A 9,707-nucleotide genomic window follows, 5' to 3' on the forward strand; every position below is an offset into this window, starting at 1 on the left:
TTCTAGCATCTCCAGGGAGTTCGGATTACTAGGTCAAGAACTGACAACCATGATAGAGTTACCATCTCAGGGGGCCAAGTTGAGGTGACTGGCTCAACAGTTCACGGCTGTGAGATAGTTACCTTGTCAGGAAAACTGGGGTTGACATCTTAAACAAGTTGAAGCTATAGAGTTGAAAATTTATTAACACAATAAGGTCATTATCGGTTAGAGATTTGACATTGGGGAACAGGATCTGAACTTTGCAGGCTTCCAGAATGATTCTACCTGAGCTACATGTGGATACAGTGAGTCCTTTTTGTAGTCGCCATGACAACAGGGGACTTCTAGTCCATATCCTTCTACTGGATTCAAATTACACCCTTCTGTAATTCATCTGGTCAAAGTTTGCAACCTCACTCAGGTTGCAAGAATAGAAACTTCTACCACAATTTGAGTAGATACGTGAGCCTCTTAAGAATTTTTTTTTTTTTTTTTTTGAGACAAAGTCTCACTCTGTCACCCAGGCTGGAATGCTTTCAGCTCAGTGCAACCTCCATCTCCTGGGTTCAAGTGATTCTTCTGCCTCAGCCTCCCGAGTACTTGGGATTACAGGTGCATGCCACCCAACTCAGTTAATTTTTGTATTTTTAGTAGAGATGGGGTCTCACCATGTTGGCCAGGCTGGTCTCGATCTCCTGACCTCAGGTGATCCGCCCACCTCGGCCTTCCACAGGGCTAGCATTACAGGCATGAGTCACTGTGCCTGGCCATCTTATGATATTTTAATGTACTTGTTTTTTAACAACTACATGCGTGACCTTTCCACCCATCTCCCAAAATTCTGCTGTAATTGGTCTGGCTAAAGCCTAGGCATCAGGATTTTTCAAATCTCCTCTGGTGGCTCTAATATATAGCCAAGGTTGAGAATCACTGATATGCCTTCTCCTTCAGCTGTAAAGACATATTAATTTTATTCCACCAGAGCTTGAATACCTTTCATACCTCTTTGTCTGCCACGAAATTGTGTTGATGACAGTAAGTTATAATATGGGATAGTGGTTGAAACTTCGGGCCCTAGAAACAAACTGTTTAGGTTTGATCTTGAGTGAATTTCTTACCTTCTCTGTGCCTTAGCGTCACTAATTGTAAAATGGGAATAATAATTGTGCTATCATAAACAATAATGGTGGATGCTGCAGCTCCCAGAACTACAGCCACAATATCAGGAGCAGGAGCGGCAGTGATGGCAGGTCACCTGCAGGTATTTTATGCATGGGGTTTGTAAGAAGGAGATAACTGTCACTACTCATATGACCTCTCTGACAGTCTGTATGGTGTAGTGTGCAATTATTTTCAGCAAGGGTACTGCATTTATGGAGACCGCTGCAGATATGAACATAGCAAGCCACTGAAACAGGAAGAAGCAACTGCTACAGAGCTAACTAAAACGTTGTCCCTTGCTGCTTCCTCAAGTCTCTCATCGATAGTTGGACCACTTGTCGAAATGAATACAGGCAAAGCTGAGTCAAGAAATTCAAACTTTGCAACTATATGAGCAGGTTCAGAGGACTGGGTGAATACTATTGAGTTTGTTCCTGGGCAACCCTACTGTGGCTGTACTGTGCCTTCCTGCACTGAAGCTCCCCTGCAGGGCTCAGAAGAATCAAAGAGCAAACCGCTGTGGAAACAAAGAAGCAGCTGTGCCCCTATGCTGCAGTGGGAGAGTGCCAATATGGGGAGAACTCTGTGTTATCTCCACGGAGATTCATGTGACATGTGTGGGGTGCAGGTCCTGCATCCGATGGTTGCTGCCTAGAGATCACAGCATGTAAAATCGTGCATTGAGGCTCACAAGAAGGACGTGGAGCTCTCATTGGCTGTGCAGCACAGCAAGGACATGGTGTGTGGGATCTGCATGGAGGTAGGCAGTCTATGAGAAAGCCAACCCCAACAAGTGCCACTTCAGGATCCTCTCCAACGGCAACCACACCTACTCTCTCAAGTGCATTTGCAAGTGGAGAAGTGCTAAGCAATTTGAGAGCAAGATCATAAAGTCCTGCCCAGAATGCCATATCACATCTAACTTTGTCATTCCAAGTGAGTACTGGGAGGAGGAGAAAGAAGAGAAGCAGAAATTCATTCAGAAATACAAGGAGGCGATGAGGAACAAGGCGTGCAGGTATTTTGATAAAGAACATGGGAGCTGCCCTTTTGGAGGGAACTGTTTTTACAAGCATGTGTACCCTGATGGCCATAGAAAGGAGCCACAGAGACAGAAAGTGGGAACATCAACCCGATCCTGGGCCCAACGAAGGAACCACTTCTGGGAACTCATTGAGGAAAGAGAGAACAGCAACCCCTCTGACAACGATGAAGAAGAGGTTGTCACCTCTGAGCTGGGCAAGATGTTGCTTATGCTTTGGGCTGCAGGTAGGGACGATAGACTGACAGACTCTGAATATGAGTGGGACTTGTTTCATGATAAGCTGGAAGATTTTTATGACTTGGATCTATAGCAACCTTGCATGGCGTGTGAACTGGTCTGCTGACCCCAGACAGCAGCTGTCCCCTGTGGTGGTGTGGCAGTGCCTGTGTTCTCTCCTAGGCAGGCCTATCAACTCCAAGTGCTGCGGTAAGAATTTTTACCCAGGGCCTGTCTTCTCAACCCCTACCCTTTCCCCGAGGAGTGTGTTTTCCCTGTTGAAAAAACTTACAAAAATAAATCTTAAAGTTAGTTTTTTGTAACATGAATTTAACCGTCAGTTAGTGTAGGTGTGTTGCGCCATCTGTTTTCAACCAGATTGTGTTTATGGACTTTTCACACACTCATTTTGAGGACCCCAGGTTCAAAAGTAAAAGCAGTGGTCCTGCTTTGGGGTCCAAGAATAGGAGTGATGGGTGAAGGGACCTAAGCTGGCCAATAGCCTTCTGCTCCAGACATGGGACATGGATCCTTGAGGTTTCTGGTGAAATCTGCACATCTGTGTTTTTATATCTGTTCCCTATCCTGTAATCCCTACCACGTGCATTTGTTCTGTGGTTTTTGGTCTCTTGTTTAATTGTACATAAGTGATACTACTGGGTAACCAGAACCAGGTGCAAATGTGTTGAGATTTCTACTGTTTTGCATGTTAGGAAAATTGAGAAAGAATACATATAAAAGATACAGAGGCATAACATCAATGCAGAGTTGGAAGTTGACTCCCAAGGGCTGACATGATGTGTATGAGTGTGGGTGTGTGAAAAGCTTCTCATCCCTACATAGATGCAGTATTCTTAGCCTTAGCAGAAAAAAGTGGTTTAGTGGTTTAAGCCTTGTACAGCAGATAGATCTTAAAGGGCAAAGCACTATATTGGTAGTTGTCAATATAGCAGTGCTAGCTCTGTCTATATAAACAGAGAAATGGGGTTAGCCATAGAGGTTAAAACTACCTGGTTATCCCATATGTTAACACAAACTGGGTCTTGGATACACTGTTGTATTTAATGTTTTATGATCTAGCTTTTCCAGTACAGGCACTTTCTGAAAAACCTTTGTCTTCATTTGGGGCATTTTGTTGTCGAGTTTTTGTGGGGTTTTTTTGTGGGTATTTGCCTCATTCCACCCCTGAGTTTTCATATAGACAGATGTGATACAAAACTCTGTTCTAAGGTGTTTATTGTAGTGGACTAATGGGTTTGCAGTAATAAGTCATACTTTTCCACTGAAGGGGAGGGCTTGGGAATCCCTAAGACTAGCTAAAGTTAAGTTGTTTGAAGAATTCCTTGACTGGAAATTTTACCTTTGTGTTTTGTCGCTTTGTTTCCTGAAAGTAACTCAGGGATGCTCCTGGTTTGTCCATTTACTGCTTTGATTCCTTGGATCCCACCCATTCTTTCACTTTATGAAAATACAAATAATTGTTGCAGAGGTCTCTGTATTTTGCAGCTGTCCTTTTGTAAGAAGCACTTTTCCCAAATAAAACAATTCAAATAATAGTCACTATCTGTAAGATGTGAGGAATAATTGTTCCTATCTTCTAGGGTTTTTTTTTTTTAAAGTAGGGTTAAATGGCATTAATTATACATTAAAGGCATTATACATGTAATGCTTACTGCACAGCATTTGCACATATTAGGTGCTCAATAAATTTTAGCTATTCTTGGCTGGGTGCCAATGGCTCAGGCCTGTAGTCCCAGCACTTTGAGAGGCCAAGGCCAGTGGATTACTTGAGTCCGGGAGTTCCAGACCAACCTGGGCAACGTGGCAAAACCCCGTCTCTATAAAAAATACAAAACAATTAGCTGGGGGTGGTGGCGCATGCCTGTGATCCCAGCTACTCAGGAAGATGAGGTGGGAGGATCGCTTGAGCCCGCGGAGTGGGCAGAGGTTGCAGTGAGCTGAGATTGTGCCACTGCACTCCAGCCTGGGCAACAGAACAAGACCCTGTCTCAAAAAAAAAAAAAAATTTAGCTATTCTTATCATCATTATTTTCTATGTGAATTATCGTGTAATCTGAAAATAAATCTCTTCCTCTCCAATCCTTATACTCCCTCTTTCTTTTTCCGATCTTATTGTATTGATCGGGACCTCTAATATCATGGTGAGCATTGATGGTGACAGAAGTACCCCCATTTTATTGGCCCGTTTAGTTACTACTGGTAAATAAAATGCTTCCAAAGTTTAGAAGCATTCCTCACACATTAAAGTATGAGGTTTGATAGAGGTTTTGCTATAAATACCCTCTTTCATATTAAGGAGGTTCTCTTCTTATTTTTAAAGGGGAACTGAATTTTATTGCTTGCTTTTCTGTCATTAAGAGAGATGATCATACAGTTTTCCTCCGTTGATTTATTAACGTGAATTCCACTTGTTGAAAAGATATCATTCCCTCCACCTTGGCGCCTCCCAGCCAGGAGCCCAGCCCCTACTACCATGAGACTGAAATGCACTACTCCTTCCACTCGCTCATCCAAGAGCAGAGCCGCTGGGAGGCCCAGGAGGGGCTGGAGCTGTAGCAGAGGGAGCGGGGTGGTGGCCACAACGAGTGGCCAGCAGACACTCTTGGGGCCCGAGGGCACCCACAGCACGGCCACACTCTGCGTCCTGGCCAGCATTCCCAGCCTCACCATTGGCCGGCCCCTGCTCGCAGACTTGGTGCGCTCCTCCCGGCACAGCCTGCGTCTGTACGACCTGAAGCTGGACCCCACGTCCTGGGAGGAAGAGGAGGAGAAGCGGAGCCTCCTGGTGAAGGAGCTCCAGGGCCTGGCTGTGGCGCAGCGGGACCACGTGCTTCGAGGGATGCCCCTAAGCCTGGCTGAGAAACGCGGCCTGCGAGAGAAGAGCCGGACCCAGAGCGGGAAGTGGAGGGGCCTGCGGGGCCATGGCAGAGTCTGCTCCTTCTGTGGCTGGCTCAGATATGTCTGTGTGCTGGCCTTGCACAGCCTGGGGCTGGCGCTGCTCTTGGGCCTGCAGGCCCTGAAGACGTGGCACTACGTCCTGAAGCGCATCAGGGGCTAGTTCAGCTCCAACGTACTCTCCTACTTCCTCTTCCTTAAGACCCTGCTGGCCTTCAACTCCTTCCTGCTGCTGCTGCTCGTGGCCTTCATCGTGGGCCCGGAGGCCGCCTTCACGCCCGCCCCGCCGGGCCCTGCCCGCGTCTGCTCTGGCCTGGAGCTCCTCAAAGACACAGGCTGCTTCACCCACATCGTCATGTATTACAGCCACTACAGTAATGCTAAGCTAATGCTAATACCGGGTGGGCAGCACCTCTGGCATCCACGCCGTCACTATCTTCTGCTCCTGGGACTGCAAGGTGAGGCAGAAGCGGCCCCCCACCCCCCAGCAAGACAACAGACAACATTCGCACCGGGAGAAGGAGCTGCTGGCCCGAGCAGCAGCTGCGGCAGAGCCCCAGGAGCGTGTGCGGGAGGCTGCGGCAGGCGGCCGTGCTGGGGCTCATGTGGCTCCTGTGTCTGGGGACTGCGCTGGGCTGCGCTGTGGCCGTCCACATCTTCTCGGAGTTCATGATGCAGAATCCGGAGGCTGCTGGTCCTGCCTCTGGTGGTCGGCCTCCTCAACCTGGGGGGCCCCTACCCGTGCCTTGGCCTGACCGCCCTGGAGCCGCATGACTCCCCGGTGCTGGAGTTGTACGTGGCCATCTGCAGGAACTTCATCCTCAAGCTGGCCATCCTGGGGACACTGTGCTACCACTGGCAGGGCCGCAGGGTGGGCGCCCTGCAGGGCCAGTGCTGGGAGGAACCCGTGCTGTATGGGTTCCTGGTGATGGACTCGTCCTCACGTGCTGGACACGCTTTTCGGGGAATTGATGTGGAGGATTATCTCCGAGAAGAAGCTGAAGAGGAGACGGAAGCCTGAGTTTGACATTGCCCGGAATGTTCTGGAGCTGATTTACGGGCCGACTCTGACCTGGCTGGGGGTGCTCTTTCTCGCCCCTCCTCCACGCGGTGCAGATCATCAAGCTGCTGCTCGTCTTCTACGTCAAGTAGACCAGCCTTTTGGCCAACTGCCAGGCACTGCTCCGGCCTTGGCTGGCCTCCCACGTGAGCACCGTCTTCCTCACGCTGCTCTGCTTCCCCGCCTTCCTGGGTGCCGCCTCTTCCTCTGCTATGCCGTCTGGCCTCTGCTACACCCTCAGCCATCTGCGGCCCCTTCCGGACCCTGGACACCATGTACGAGGCCCGCAGGATGTGGGTGCCCCAACCGGAGGCGGCGGGCCCCAGGGGCTCCTGGCTGCCCTGGGCGCACCGGTACCTGGTGGAAAACACCTTCTTCGTCTTCCTGGTGTTGGCCCTGCTGCTGGCCGTGATCTACCTCAACATCCAGGTGGTGCTGGACCAGCGGAAGGTCATCTGCCTGCTCAAGGAGCAGATCAGCAACGAGGGGGAAGACAAAATCTTCTTAATCAACAAGCTTCACTCCATCTACGAGAGGAAGGAGAGGGAGGAAAGGAGCAGGGTTGGGACAACCCAGGAGGCTGCGGCACCCCCTGCCCTGCTCAGATGAACGGGATGCCTAGGTGGCCCGCGATGGGCCTCGCAGGCCCGCCCAGCGCCCTGAGACCACACTGGTCCCTCCCAGTGACCCCGCTGGGACACCAGGACAAGGAAGAGACTGCTTCTCCTCTCGAAAGCTGTAGCCGTGCCTAGGCTGGAACCGAAAGGGTGGGTGAATCCGACTTGGACACCCCCAGTGAACTCTGCCCTGCCTGGGACTCTATTTATTCTGATTAAAGGGGTTTTGCAGAAAAGAAAAGACATCATTAAGAAGGTGAATTTATCATATAAGAAGAGGGAAAGGCATCAAGATTACCTAAAAGAAATAAAATTAGTTAAGTCAGCAAATTCAAGAGAAACTATACAGATCAGCTAGATCTTATGAAGAGAGAGGAGAGAAACGAACAAAAGTTATGAAATGTTTCTATTCTTGTGACCATCACTGTGAGGGTTTCAAGAACACAGTGGGTGGTCAACCAAGTAAGATTAACGTCTCCGAAATGGCTGCACTGCATATATTCTTTCTATCTTTTACTGCTCTTGCTTCTTTCCAATTACAATAAGATTCTATTTTGTTAATTTTTTTTTCAAGTGAATGGTGTCAGAAAAAGGGTACATTTTGTTTTGTTTTGTTTTCAGTTTTTTTCCCCCAACTTTTTATTTTGGAAAATAATATCGGCCGGGCGCAGTGGCTCACGCCTGTAATCCCAGCACTTTGGGAGGCCGAGGTGGACGGATCACTTGAAGCCAGGAGTTCGAGACCAGGCTGGCCAACATGGCAAAACTTGTCTCTATTAAAAATACAAAAAATTAGCCTGGCATGGTGGCTCGTGCCTGTAATCCCAGCTACTAGGGAGGCTGAGGCAGGAGAATCACTTGAACCCGGGAGGCAGAGGTTGCACTGAGCCAAGATCACGATATCGCACTCCAGCCCAGGCAACAGAGCAAGACTCTGTCTCAAATAAAATAAAATAATAACAAAAAATAATCTCCACAAAAGGTGAAATTATAGTATAATGAATTAATAGTTTCTCCATCACCTAAATTCACTGATTGTTAACATTTTGCCACATTTTACTTATCTATATAATTTTTTCTTTTTTGTTGAACCATTTGAGAGTTGCAGACATCATGGCATTTTAAATCAAAACACTTCAGCATGCCTCTGTTTAAGAATAAGAACATTCTCCTATATATCCACAATGCCATTATCACATCCAATAAATTTAACATTAATATAATTGTATCTAAATATATAACATATTAAAATTTCATCAATTCTCCCCAAAATTTCTTTTCTAACTTTTTTCTTATTTGATCTAATTAGGGATACCACATTGCATATGGTTGTCAGGCATTTTTAGTATCCTTTAATTTTTCTTTTTACATTTTTGAAAAATAGAGACAAGTTCTCGCCATGTTGCCTAGGTTAGTCTCGAACTCCTGAACTCCAGTAATCCTCCTGCTTTGGCCTCCCAAAGTACTGGGATTATAGGCATGAACCACTACACCGCATGAACCACTATGCCTAGCCCTTGAATCTTAATCTTTAATCTAGAATAGTATACACACAAATGCATGTATGCATATAACACACACACACACATATATATATAGTTTTTCATAACACTAATATTTTTGAAAAGTCCAAAGAAGTTGCCTTGTTGAATGTTCTACAATCTGGATTCATCTCACTCTTCTCCCATAGTTAGATTCAGGTTAATCATTTTGGCAAAAATACTACATACATGATGCTGCATACTTCCTATTACTTCACATCAAGAGGCACCTAATGTCAGTTTGTCTCATTATTGGTGATAAGTTTGACCACTTGGTTAAGGTAGTGTCCATCAGATCTCCATTACAAACATGTTTCCCTGTTTGTAATTAATCACATAACCTATAGAATATACTTCGAAACTGTGTGAACATCCTCTTCTGCAACAATCTTTCACCCACTGGTTTTAGCATCCATTGATGATTCTTGCTTGAATCTGCTTATTACGCTCATGATTGTAAAATAGTGATCTTCTAAGGCAATACCACATGCAAATGCTATTAGAGAACTTAGCTCTACCTTAGGAGGAGGACTGGGGAGGCATTTTCAAGAGATTTAAGCGGAAGACAAAGAGATAATGTCATAAATGAAAAGATTATCTTGAGTTTCTACAGTCAAGAAAGTTTCTAGGTTTTAGATCCATAGAACAGTTGTTTCTCCTGTCAACTTTAGCCAAGTCAGTTTATGTTAATAAATCGTCAGTTGGGCTGGGCTCGGCGGCTCATGCCTGCAATCCCAGCACTTTGGGAGGCTGAGGCAGGCGGATCACCTGAGGTCAGGAGTTCAAGACCAGCCTGGCCCACATGGCAAAAACCCATCTCTACTAAAAGTACAAAGAAATTAGCTGGGCATGGCGATGTGTGCCTGTAATCCCAGCTACTCGGGAGGCTGAGGCAGGAGAATTGCTTGAACCTGAGAGGTGGAGGTTGCAGTGAGCCGAGATCATGCCACTGCACTCCAGCTTGGGCGACAGAGCAGGACTCAATCTCAAAAATGAATGAATAAATAAATAAGTCATGCAGTTACACATCTGTTTTATCTCTGTGTTGAAGTCATTAGCCTTATTGTCTGGAATGAACCCAAATGTTCATTCCCCTAGTCCTCTGTATAATTTGGCTTGGATCAGAGTAATTGTAGCGGCTGATTGCTTACATTGTTCTCATTGCCTGT

At 46.7% G+C, this 9,707-nt stretch overlaps 2 pseudogenes; both read left to right on the forward strand.

The window, feature by feature from the left end:
- The first annotated feature begins 1,155 nt into the window (after positions 1-1,155).
- Positions 1,156-2,606, forward strand: LOC469306 (E3 ubiquitin-protein ligase makorin-1-like; annotated as a pseudogene).
- Positions 2,607-4,832: 2,226 nt separating this feature from the next.
- On the forward strand, positions 4,833-7,088 carry LOC100609014 (transmembrane channel-like protein 6; annotated as a pseudogene).
- The last annotated feature ends 2,619 nt before the right edge of the window (positions 7,089-9,707 follow it).

The sequence above is a fragment of the Pan troglodytes genome, chromosome 1, assembly GCF_028858775.2.
Source record: "Pan troglodytes isolate AG18354 chromosome 1, NHGRI_mPanTro3-v2.0_pri, whole genome shotgun sequence".
Lineage (NCBI taxonomy): Eukaryota > Metazoa > Chordata > Mammalia > Primates > Hominidae > Pan > Pan troglodytes.